Genomic DNA, 10,831 nt, shown 5'->3' on the forward strand with positions numbered 1-10,831 from the left:
CCAGGCTGGTTTTGAACTCCTGATCTCAGGTGAGCCACCTGCCTCGACCTCCCAAAGTGCTGGGATTACAGGCGTGAGCCACCGTGCCCAGAGGAGGCCATGCAGTAGGCTGGAGAAACGGTCCAAGTAACAATGGACATTGGGACAGCTGGGCCTAGAGAGGAAATAAGTTCCTCCTCTCCATCCCCCTTCCCTCCCTCCCTCGCTTCCACATTTCTTTCCTTTCTTCTTCTGTCCTATCCTTTCTTTCTTCCTTCCCTCCCTCATTCCTTCTCTTCCTCCCTCAACTCTTTCCTTCCCTCCATCTGTCCTCCCATTTCCTATCTTTCCTTCCCTCCCTCTTTTTCACTCCTCGCCTCCCTCCTTTCTCCCCTCCCTTCCTTCTTCCCTTCCTCTCTCCTTCCCTTCTCCCCTCCCTGGTTTCTTCCACAGTTCTCAAACACTTATGCAGGACCTTCTGCATGCCGAGCACTAACTAGATACTGAGTATGCACAGGGAATGGCCTGTGCTGCTGTGGAGCTTCCAGTCTAAAGAGGGCCAGGACATGGGCCCCTGCCAGGCGCTTCCTGCAGGGCCCTTTAGGAAGTGGCAAGTGCTGGGGAAAAGCAAAAAGGAACCCAGGACAGGCCAAGGAAGGGATCTTCTGGGAGAGGGATGTGCAGGCAGTGTCCTTGCGGGACGGTGGTGAGAGAGGCGGCCCTAACTGCAGGGGGTGATGGAGGGGACAAGGGTCTTCTGGAGTGAGGGTGGTCCAGGCAGAGGGAACAGCTAAAGCAGAAGCCTGGAGAGGCAGGTGTGAGGATGGGAAACGGGGTAGGTGGGGAAGGCAGGGAGTTGGGTGGAAGGTGAGGCTGGAGGTAATGAGGCGGCTGAGGGCAGGCCTCCTGGGCCACTGTGGGGCCTTTGGCTCAGGCTGAGGAAAATGGGGCCGCTGTGGGTCTGAGCAGAGGAGGGTGCAGTGGATTCGGCTCACACAGGTCTCCTGTGGCTGGAAGTGGAGAAAGGCAGGGAGAGAAGTAGGGAGTGAGCCAGGGCCTGCCTACTGGATGCATTTACAAGGTGACACCAAGCAAATCTGCTGACTGATGGGGTGCAGAACAAAAAGGCATTGATCTGACCCAGGGCTTGGGCATGAACATGGAAGGGTGCAGCCACCATCTACTGCTATGGGGAAGGAGCCGGGCAGGCCTGCACAATGGACAACTCACAGAGACAAGAACAAAGCCAGACCTGCCATCTCCCACTCAGTTCTTCCCTCCCTATCAGCCACACCAGGGCCTGTGTCTTCCTCCCTACTTCCTGCCTGGTCCTTCCCTTTCCCAAAAGCTGAACCTGATGATGATTCCTCTTCTTGCTCATGAAGAAATTCAGAGAGAGGAGGCTCAGTAAGACAGCGATGGCAGTGAGGGCGGAGGGGCCCCGGGGCTGGGGACAGAGGGGAAAGAACGTCAGGAGATCCCAAGGAACCCAGATGCCAGGGGCATGTGAACCACAGCAACTCCGTCTTCAATAGGAGCTGGGTAAAATCAGGCTAAAACCTACTGGGCTGCATTCCCAGTTGGTGAAGGCATTCTAAGTCACAGGATGAAATAAGAGGTCAGCACAGGATACAGGTCACAGAGACCTTACCGACAAAACAGCCTGCAGTAAAGAAGCCAGTCCAAAACCAAGATGCCCAGGAGAGTGACCTCTGGTTGTCATCACTGCTACGTTGCCACCTGTGCCATGATAGCTTACAAATGCCATGGCAACATCAGAAAGTTGCTAAATATGATCTAAAAAAGGAGAGTCGTGAATAATTTACCGCTCCGTTCAACATGTTATGAAGAAATGGCCCAGACAGGCAACAGCGCCCTCTGGGCTGCTCTATGGAGTAGCCATTCCATTTTTACTTTCTTTAAAAACTGGCTTTTTAGCAAAGAATAAACTTGCTCTCTATTCTATCTTTACTTTCCTAAAAAACTTGCTTATTTAGGAAAGAATAAACTTGCTCTCTGGCTCACACCTGTAATCACAGCACTTTGGGAGGCTGAGGCAGGCAGATCACCTGAGGTCAAGAATTCGAGGACAGCCTGGCCAACATGGTGAAATCCGTCTCTACTAAAAATATACAAATTAGCCAGGTGTGGTGGTGAGCACCTGTGATCCCAGCTACTCAGGAGGCTGAAGCAGGAAAATCACTTGAACCTGTGAGGCGTAGGTTGTAGTGAGCCGAGATCACACCACTGCCCTCTATCTAGCCTGGGCAACAGGGTGAGACTGCATCTCAAAACAGGAAACAAAAAACAACCAACCAAACAAACACAAATAAATGTAGCTTTCACTTTACGGACTCACCCTGAGTTGTTTCTTCCATGAAATCCAAGAACCCTCCCTTCGGGTCTGGATCGGGTCCCCTTTCCTGTAACACAGCTACAAATCCTTAAGGGGGTCAGACTTGGGTCCTAATACGGGGAGTCAGAGAATGTGATAAGGACAGCCACCAGGTCCCACGGATCTGGGCTCATGGGGTCTGCTGGGTCAGGAGGTGCCTGCTGAAGATGGGGTCCTTCAATATCAGGGAGGGAAATGGCACACTTACATGATGGGGAGAGGGTTACATTCAAGGCAGAACATGCACACACACGAGTAGGACTGGGGTGTGTTCCTGGCCACAACAGTGAAGTTGAGACCTCTGGAATCAGGACCGGGTTGAAATCCTATCTCTATTGCTTGTGAGTGCCATCTTGGGGCAAGTCCCCTCCCTGAAGTCCAATTCCCTTGTCTCAAAATGGGAACAGAGTTGTCCTCATTTTGCATGTTTGCTTATTACATTTAATTATTTTCCTAATCTTCATTTTACCCTCATGAGGGTTGTCAGACTTAGCAAATCATCACACAGATGCCCAGTTACATTTGCAGACAAAGAGTGAAGAAGGTTTTAGTCTAAGTCTCGTGCATTATTTGGGACATACACTGAGAGTCCGAAACTCACACTTCACTGGATTTCCTGTGTTTTCTCTGGCAACCCTGCTCCCCACCAACGTGGTGCTTTTGGGATAGTTATCTTCCCCTTCTCAGCTTTCATTTCTATATCTGGAAAATGTGGAAGTGGAAGGTAGAATACATGATTTTCAAGTTGCTGTGACTTTCTGAGAGTCCTTCACAGGTTACTTGACCCCATTCTCTCCCCAAGCCCCACCCCAACTGCAGTCTGCATGCCTCAGCTTCTCCTCTCAGTCCTTAGGAATACTTTTTTTTTTTTTTTTTGAGATGGAGTCTCGCTCTGTTACCCAGGCTGGAGTGCAGTGCCACGATTCTGGCTCACTGAAACCTCTGCTTCCCAACCAATTCTCCTGTCTCAGCCTCCTGAGTAGCTGGGATTACAGGCGTGCGTCACTATGCCTGGCTACTTTTTGTATTTTTAGTACAGACAGGGTTTCACCATGTTGCCAGGCTGGTCTCGAACTCCTGGCCTCAAGTGATCTACCCACCTCTGCCTCCCTAGGTACTGGGATTACGGGTTTGACCCACCCCACCCAGCTCAAAGAAAATAGAACGCTATTTTCTACTCTTGGGTCAGTTTGTTTCATTTATGCAGCAATGGCGCCGCCTGGTGGCTGCATGGGGAAGTGCCCTGAGGGTAAACCGCCCACAGCAGGGGTTGGAAAAACATTCAAAGGAATCTGACAGATGATGATCATCTCTCTCTGGGGAAAAATGGTTAATTAAGCTGTAGCAACCGCAGTATCCACCCCTCCTTCACCAGAATCTCATGGTGATGTTAGGAGCTGTCTACCAAGAGGCCGGAAAAGAGTACAGGGAAAGTGACACGGTGTGTTATCTGCGGATATCTTGGTCTTCTCTGAATTTTTTTTTTTTTTTTTTTGAGGTGGAGTGTTGCTCTTTCCCTCAGGCTGGAATGCTGTGGTGTAACCTCGTCTAACTGCAACTTACACGTCCTCGTTCAAGCGATTCTCCTGCCTCAGCCTCCTTAGTAGCTGGGATTACAGGCACCTGCCATACCATTCCTGGCTAACTTTTGTATTTTCAGTAGAAAAGAGGTTTTGCTATGTTGGCCAGGCTGGTCTCAAACTCCTCAACTCAAGTGATCTACCTGCCTCAGCCTCCTAAAGGGCTGAAATTACAGGCATGAGCCAACGTGCATAGTCTGGTCTCTGATTTTTAGCAATGATGGTGTCAAACTAATCAATTGTCCTGAATTTTCTATGTTCTTCCTCTCTCCATCTCTTTCTTCCTAATGATGACGTGTATGCACGGCACATCAAGCACTGTCTGAGTGGCTTCTATTTCACTTGCTAAGCGCCTATTTTTTGCAAGGTCCTGGAATACAAGGTTAAGGCATTAGAAAAGGTCCTGGTTCCTAGTCCTGGCAAAAACTATCATACGCATGTGCATTGGGTTTTTTTCAAGTATTCAATTATAATCAAAGTGCCACTGACATTTTTCACAAGGCCAGGCACAGTGGCTTACACCTGTAATCTCAGCAGTTTGAGAGGCGGAGATGGATAGATTATTTGAGGTCAGGAGTTGGAGACCAGCCTGGCCAACATGGTGAAACCTGGTGTCTACTAAAAATACAAAAATGAGCCAGACCCAGTGGCATACGTCTGCAATCCCAGCTCCTGAGGAGGCTGAGGCTGGAGAAGTGTTTGAACCCAGGAGGCGGAGGTTGCAGTGAACTCAGATTGCACCACTGCACTCCAGCCTCTGTGATTTACCAAGACTCTATCTCAAGAAAACAGAACAGTTTTTACAATTTTTAGAAAGAGGGTCTTGCTGTGTCTCAGAGCTGGAATTCAGAGGCGTGATCACAGCTTGAATTATCAGCTCAAGCGATCCTCCTGCCTCAGCCTCTGAAGAAGTTAGTACTACAGGTGTGCACTAACAACATGCCCAGTTAATTAAACATAATTTTTGTGCAGATAGGATCTCTCTGGGTGGTATGTTACCCAGGATAGCCTTGCTCTCCTGGACTCAAGTGATCCTCGCACCTCAGCCTCCATATGCCATATACCTTAAATGTACCTAGCCAGGGCTCATGCCTGTGATCCCAGCACTTTGGGAAGATGAGATAGGTGGATCACTTGAAGCCAGGAGCTTGAGAGTACCTGGCCAATGTAGTGAAACCCCATCTGTACGAAAAATACAAAAAATTAGCTGGCTGTGGTAGTGCCTGTGGTCCCAGCTACTAGGGAGGCTGAGGCACGAGAATTGTTTGAACCTGGGAGGCGGAGGTTGCAGTGAGCTGAGATCACACCACTCCACCAGCCTGGCCAACAGAGAGACCCTCTGTCTCATCTAGCCAGGGCTCTGAAAATCATAGCATATAGTATCTACACGGGAGACACAGAGATCCCACCATCTGTTTTTAGACAGCCCATGAGCTGCACAAGAATGTTTAGTGGTTTTATATTTTTAAATACTTGAAAAAAAATCAGGCTGAGCACAGTGGCTCACACCTGCAACTAAAGCACTTTGGGAGGCCGAGGTGGGTGGATCACCTGAGGTCAGGAGTTGGAGACAAGCCTGGCTAACATGGCGAAATGCCATGTCTGCTAAAATACAAAAATTAGCCAGGGCTGGAGGCATGCACCTGTAATCCCAGGCTATACTGCAGTGACATGATCTCAGCTCACTGCAATCTCTTCCTCCTGAGTTCAAGCAATTCTCCTGCCTCAGCCTCCTGATTAACTAGGACTACAGAAGTGCACCACCACGCCCACCTAATTTTTTTGTGTTTTTAGTGGAGATGGAGTTTCACCATGTTGGCAAGGATGGTCTCAATCTCCTGACCTCGTGATCTGCCCACCTCAGCCTCCCAAAGTGCTGGGATTGCACGCATGAGCCCCCAGCCTTTTTTTTTTTCTTTTTGGACAGGGTCTCACTCTGTGGAGGTGCAGGCTGTGCTGAATTCTGACTGTAGTACTGCACCCAGACTGGAGTGCAGAGGTGACATGGCTCACTGCAGCCTCCACCTTCCCTGGATTCAAACAATCCTCTCCCTTCAGCCTCCCGAGTAGTTGACTACAAGAATGTGACACCATGCCTGGTTAATTTTTGTGTGTGTCTCTTTGTAGCGACTAGGTCCCCCTACATTACACATGCTGATCTCACACTCCTAGCTTCAAGCAGTCCTCCTGCTTTAGCCTCACAAAGTCTGGATATTAAGCTGTGAGCCACTGTATTCAGCCTGTTTTATACTTACAATGGGATTTTTTTTTTTTTTAAGACAGGGTCTCACTCTGTCATCCAGGCTCACTGCATCCAGGTGCAATTCTGGCTCACCGCAGCCTCCACCTCTCAGGCTCAAGCAGTCCTCCTGCCTCAGCCTCTTAGTAGCTGGGGCCACAGATGCACCACCAAGCAAAACTAACTTATTTTTTGTAGAGATGGGCTTTCACCCTGTTGCCCGGGCTGGTCTGAATCAGCTAGGCTCAAGTGATCCTGCAGCCTCAGCCTCCCAAAGTGCTGGGATTACAGACGACAGCCACCAAACCAACCTGTTTTTTTGCTTATAGTTTTCACCTGTATTAGAAGACATTCCGTTGTGTTCAAGGCCTTGGCTGACCAAAAACTCCACAGCCATCCCTCTGAGCCTGCTTATAGAGACTAGTGGGGGTCGAGCTCTCTTCTTTTTTCTTTTTTTGAGATAGAGTCTGGCTCTGTCCCCAAGGCTGAAGTGCAGTCGTGCGATCTAAACTCACTACAACATCCACCTTCCAGTTTCAAGCAATTGTCCTGCCTCTGTCTCCCAAGTAGCTGGGATTACAGGCACATGCAACCAATCCCACTTCATTTTGGTATTTTTAGTAGAGACAAGGTTTCGCCATGTTAGCCAGGCAGTTCTTGAACTCGGACCTCAAGTGATCTGCCCACCTCTGCCTCCCAAAGTGCTGGGATTACAAGCATGCACCCCCATGCCTGGCAGAAGGATCGGGTTTTCTCATTTTATTTTTATTTTTATTTATTTATTTTTTTTTTTTAGTTTTCACACAGAGTCTCACTCTGTCACCCAGGCTGGAGTGCAATGGTGTGGTCTCGGCTCACTGCAACCTCCACCTCCTGGGATTCTCTGGCATCAGCCTCTTGAGTAGCTGGGACTAAAGGCATGTGTCACCACACCTGGCTAATTTTTGTATTTTTTGTAGAGATGAGGTTTCACTATGTATGCCATGATGGCCTTGAACTCCTGACCTCCGGCGACCCTCCCACCTCTGCCTCCTAAAGTGTTGGGATTACAGGCATGAGCCACCATGCCTCACCATGGGTTTTCTTGAACCAAAGCATATTCCTTGTCATGTTTAACAAAATTGTGCGCCAGCTCTGTGCTTTCCTTGACTCATCCTCCTTTGACTAGTGAAACTCTCAAAAGCTGTAACGAACATGGGAGAGTCACTGGCTGGGTAAGCTGGGTGGTGGCAGGAGGTGCTAGGATCCCAGCAGTTGGCATCCCCTTTCCCAAGGTGTACACGGGGATTCACATACCTGTCCTGTTATCTTCTAGGTCAGCTCGTTGACACGGTCTGGGTGAAAAAAGAAGACCAGGTCTTGTTTTCTTCCATATTTGAGGTCAATATTGCCATCCACAACATTACTGTCAGTGCATGCCTGACCCACCGGTAGCCTGGAAATATTTAGACCTGGATTATTAACCATACATCTGCCAGTCCAAACCCAGACAAAACATGAAGTCGACCAGACGCAGTGACCCACAGCTGTAATCCCAGCACTTTGGGAGGACGAGGCGGGTGGTTCTCCTGAGGTCAGGAGTTTGAGACCAGCCTGGCCAACATGGTGAAACCCATTCTCTACTAAAAATATAAAAATGAGCCAGGTTTGGTGGTGGGCACCTGGGAAGGGCATGAGACAATGTCTCAAAAAACAACCGTAACAACAACAAAAACACAAAATCAAACCCGTGTCCTTTTTTCTTTTTAGAGATAGAGAGGGACTTCCTGTGTTGTCCAGGCTGCAGTACAGTGGTACAATCATAGCTCACTGCAGCCTCTTACTTCCAGGCTCAAGAAATCCTCCCACCTCAGCCTCCTGAGTAGCTGGGATTACAGGTGCATGCTACCATGCCCAAATAATCTTTGTGTGTGTGTGGAGATGGGGTCTCACTTTGTTGGCCAGGCTGGCCTCAAACTCTAGGCTTCAAGTGATCCTTCCATCTCAGCCTTCCAAAGTGTTGGGATTACAGTCATGAGGCTCTGCTCCTGGCCAAAACCTAATTACACATTCATGAATGACCAAGGGCATGAGCTTCTGTGTCCTTTAAACAATGTAATGGATCATTCCTTGGAAATAACTTTGCAGGGGATGCTGTAACAAAGTGCCACAAACTGAGTGGCTCAGAACAAGACAAATTTGTTGCCTCAGGCCAGATGCTGTAGCCTCATGTCTGTAATCCCTGTACTTTGGGAGCATGAGAGGATCATTCAGGTCAGGAGTTCGAGGCCAGCCAGGTCAACAGGATGAAACCCCATCTCTACTAAACAAATACAAGGCTGGGAGTAGTGGCTCATACCCGACCAAAAACTCCACGGCCATCCCTGTAATCCTAGCACTTTGGGAGGCTGAGGTAGCAGATCACGAGCTCAGGAGTTTGAGACCAGCATGGCCAACATGGTGAAATATCGTCTTTATTAAAAATACAAAAATTAGTTGGGTGTGGTGGTGCACACCTGTAATCCTAACAACTCAGTAGGCTGAGGCAGGAGAACTGCTTGAACCCAGAAGGTGGGAGTTACAGTGAGCTGAGATCGCACCATTGCACTCCAGACTGGGGGACGGAGACAGAATCCATTTCAGAAAAAAAAAAAAAAATAGCCAGGCATGGTTGCATGTGATTGTGTTCCCAAGCTACTCAGGAGGCTGAGGTGGGAGGACTACTTGAGCTAGGGAGGATGAGGCTGCAGTGAGCTGAGATCACACCACTGCACTCCAGCCTGGGTGACAGAGTGAGACCCTGTCTCAATTATCAATCAATGAATCAATCAATAAAAAGTTGTCTGTGTCCCTGTTGTGAGGCCAGAAGTGTAAATTCAGTTGTCCGCAGGCTGGGCTCCCTCTGGAGGCTCTGGGGAAGAATCTGTCCCAGCATCTCTCCTGGCTCAGGCATCCTGACTTATAGTGGCCATCGACCTTCTAAGCATGCCTGTCTCTGTGTGAAAATTTCCCTTTGGGCAGGCACAGTGGCTCACACCTATAATCCCAGCACTTTGGGAGGCCTAGGCAGGATGGCTCAAGCCCAGAAGTTCAAGACCAGCCTGGGGAACATAGTGAGATAGTGTCTCTACATAAAATACAGAAAATTAGCTGGGCATGGTGTAACACAGCTGTACTCCCAGCTACTCAGGAGGCTGAGGTGGGAGGAGCAAGTGAACCCAGGAGATTGAGGCTGCAGTGAGCTATGATCACACCACTACACTCCAGCCTGGGTGACAGAACAAGACCGTGTCTCAAGAAAACAATATTTTATTCTTTCTTTTTCTTTTCCTGGCAACAAACATCCCTTTTAGTAAGGACACCAGTTATATGGGATCAGGGCCCCACCTTCATGCCCCATTTTAACTTGATGACCTCTGTAATGACCCGGTCTCCAAATAATGTCATGCCTGTAATTCCAGCACTTTGGAAGGAAGAGGTGGGAGGATCACTTGAGGCCAAGGGTTCGAGAGTAGCCTGGGCAACATAGTGAGACTCCTCCTCTACAAAAACAATTTAAAAATAATAACTGTAAGTAGGGATGTGCACCTGTAGTCCCAGCTCCACGGGAGGCAGGAGCACAGAGTGAGCCCACGAGGTCGAGCCTGCCATCATCTGTGATTGTGCCACTGCACACCAGCTTGGGCAATAGCAAGACCTAGTCTGTCTCAAGAGAAAAAAAAATGTTTGCTGATCCAATGTGGGGTAATTTTTAAAAACTTTAACTCTATTTTTCATATTGCTTAGCTTTTCCACATGAACTTTGTGATCATAATGAGAAAATAGCAGTCACATTACTTTTTTTTGTTTTTTGAGATGGAGTTCTGATCTTGTTGCCCAAGCTTGAGTGCAGTGGCATGATCTCTGCTCACTGCAACCTCTGCCTCCTGGGTTAAGCAATTCTCCTGCCTCAGCCTCCTGAGTAGATGGGACTACAGGCACATGCCACACCACCTGGCTCATTTTGTATTTTAGTAGAGAGGGGGATTCACCATGTTGGTCAGGCTGGTCTCGAACTCCTGGCTTCAAGTGATCTGAACACCTCAGCCTCTCAACGTATGGAATTACAGGCATGAGCCACTGCACCTGGCCATACTTATCTTTTTGTCCAGAGAAATGACCAGCCATTTCAATTTGTGTTTGTCTTGTTTTGTTTTTCTTTTGTGAAAACAACCTTGCAGTTATAATTGGGGAGGACTATTTGCACTATGAGAATCTGGGTGTCATGCCAAGTTCCGCAATCAAAGCGGGTAAAAAAAACTGGAGTTATGGGATGAGGGCGGTGGCACATGTTATGGTAATCCCAGAGCTTTGGGAGGCCTAGGTGGGTGGATCACCTGGCGTCAGGAGTTTGAGACCAGCCTGGCCAACATGGTGAAACCCCGTCTCTACTAAAAATACAGAAATTAGCAGGACCTAGTTGTGGGTGTCTGTAATCTCAGTTACTCATGAGACTGAGCAGGAGAATCGCTTGAGCCTGGGAGGGGGAGGGGGATTCTGCCTGGAAAAAAAAAAAATTCAACCCAGGGATGCAAGGCTGGCTCAACATATGCAAGTCTATAAACATAATTCAGCAAATAAACAGAACCAAACACAAAAACCACATGATTATCTCAATTG

At 48.5% G+C, this 10,831-nt stretch overlaps 1 long non-coding RNA gene across 1 annotated transcript in view; it reads left to right on the forward strand.

Annotated features, from left to right (window-relative positions):
- LOC108298852 overlaps positions 1-10,831 on the forward strand; it is a 22,417-nt gene that overhangs the window by 10,647 nt on the left and 939 nt on the right. Inside the window, exon 2 of the long non-coding RNA XR_001822723.1 lies at positions 836-839. This is a non-coding gene — a long non-coding RNA (uncharacterized LOC108298852). The remainder of the gene's footprint in view (positions 1-835; positions 840-10,831) is intronic.

This window comes from Cebus imitator, unplaced genomic scaffold, assembly GCF_001604975.1.
Source record: "Cebus imitator isolate Cc_AM_T3 unplaced genomic scaffold, Cebus_imitator-1.0 Scaffold1138, whole genome shotgun sequence".
Classification (NCBI taxonomy): domain Eukaryota; kingdom Metazoa; phylum Chordata; class Mammalia; order Primates; family Cebidae; genus Cebus; species Cebus imitator.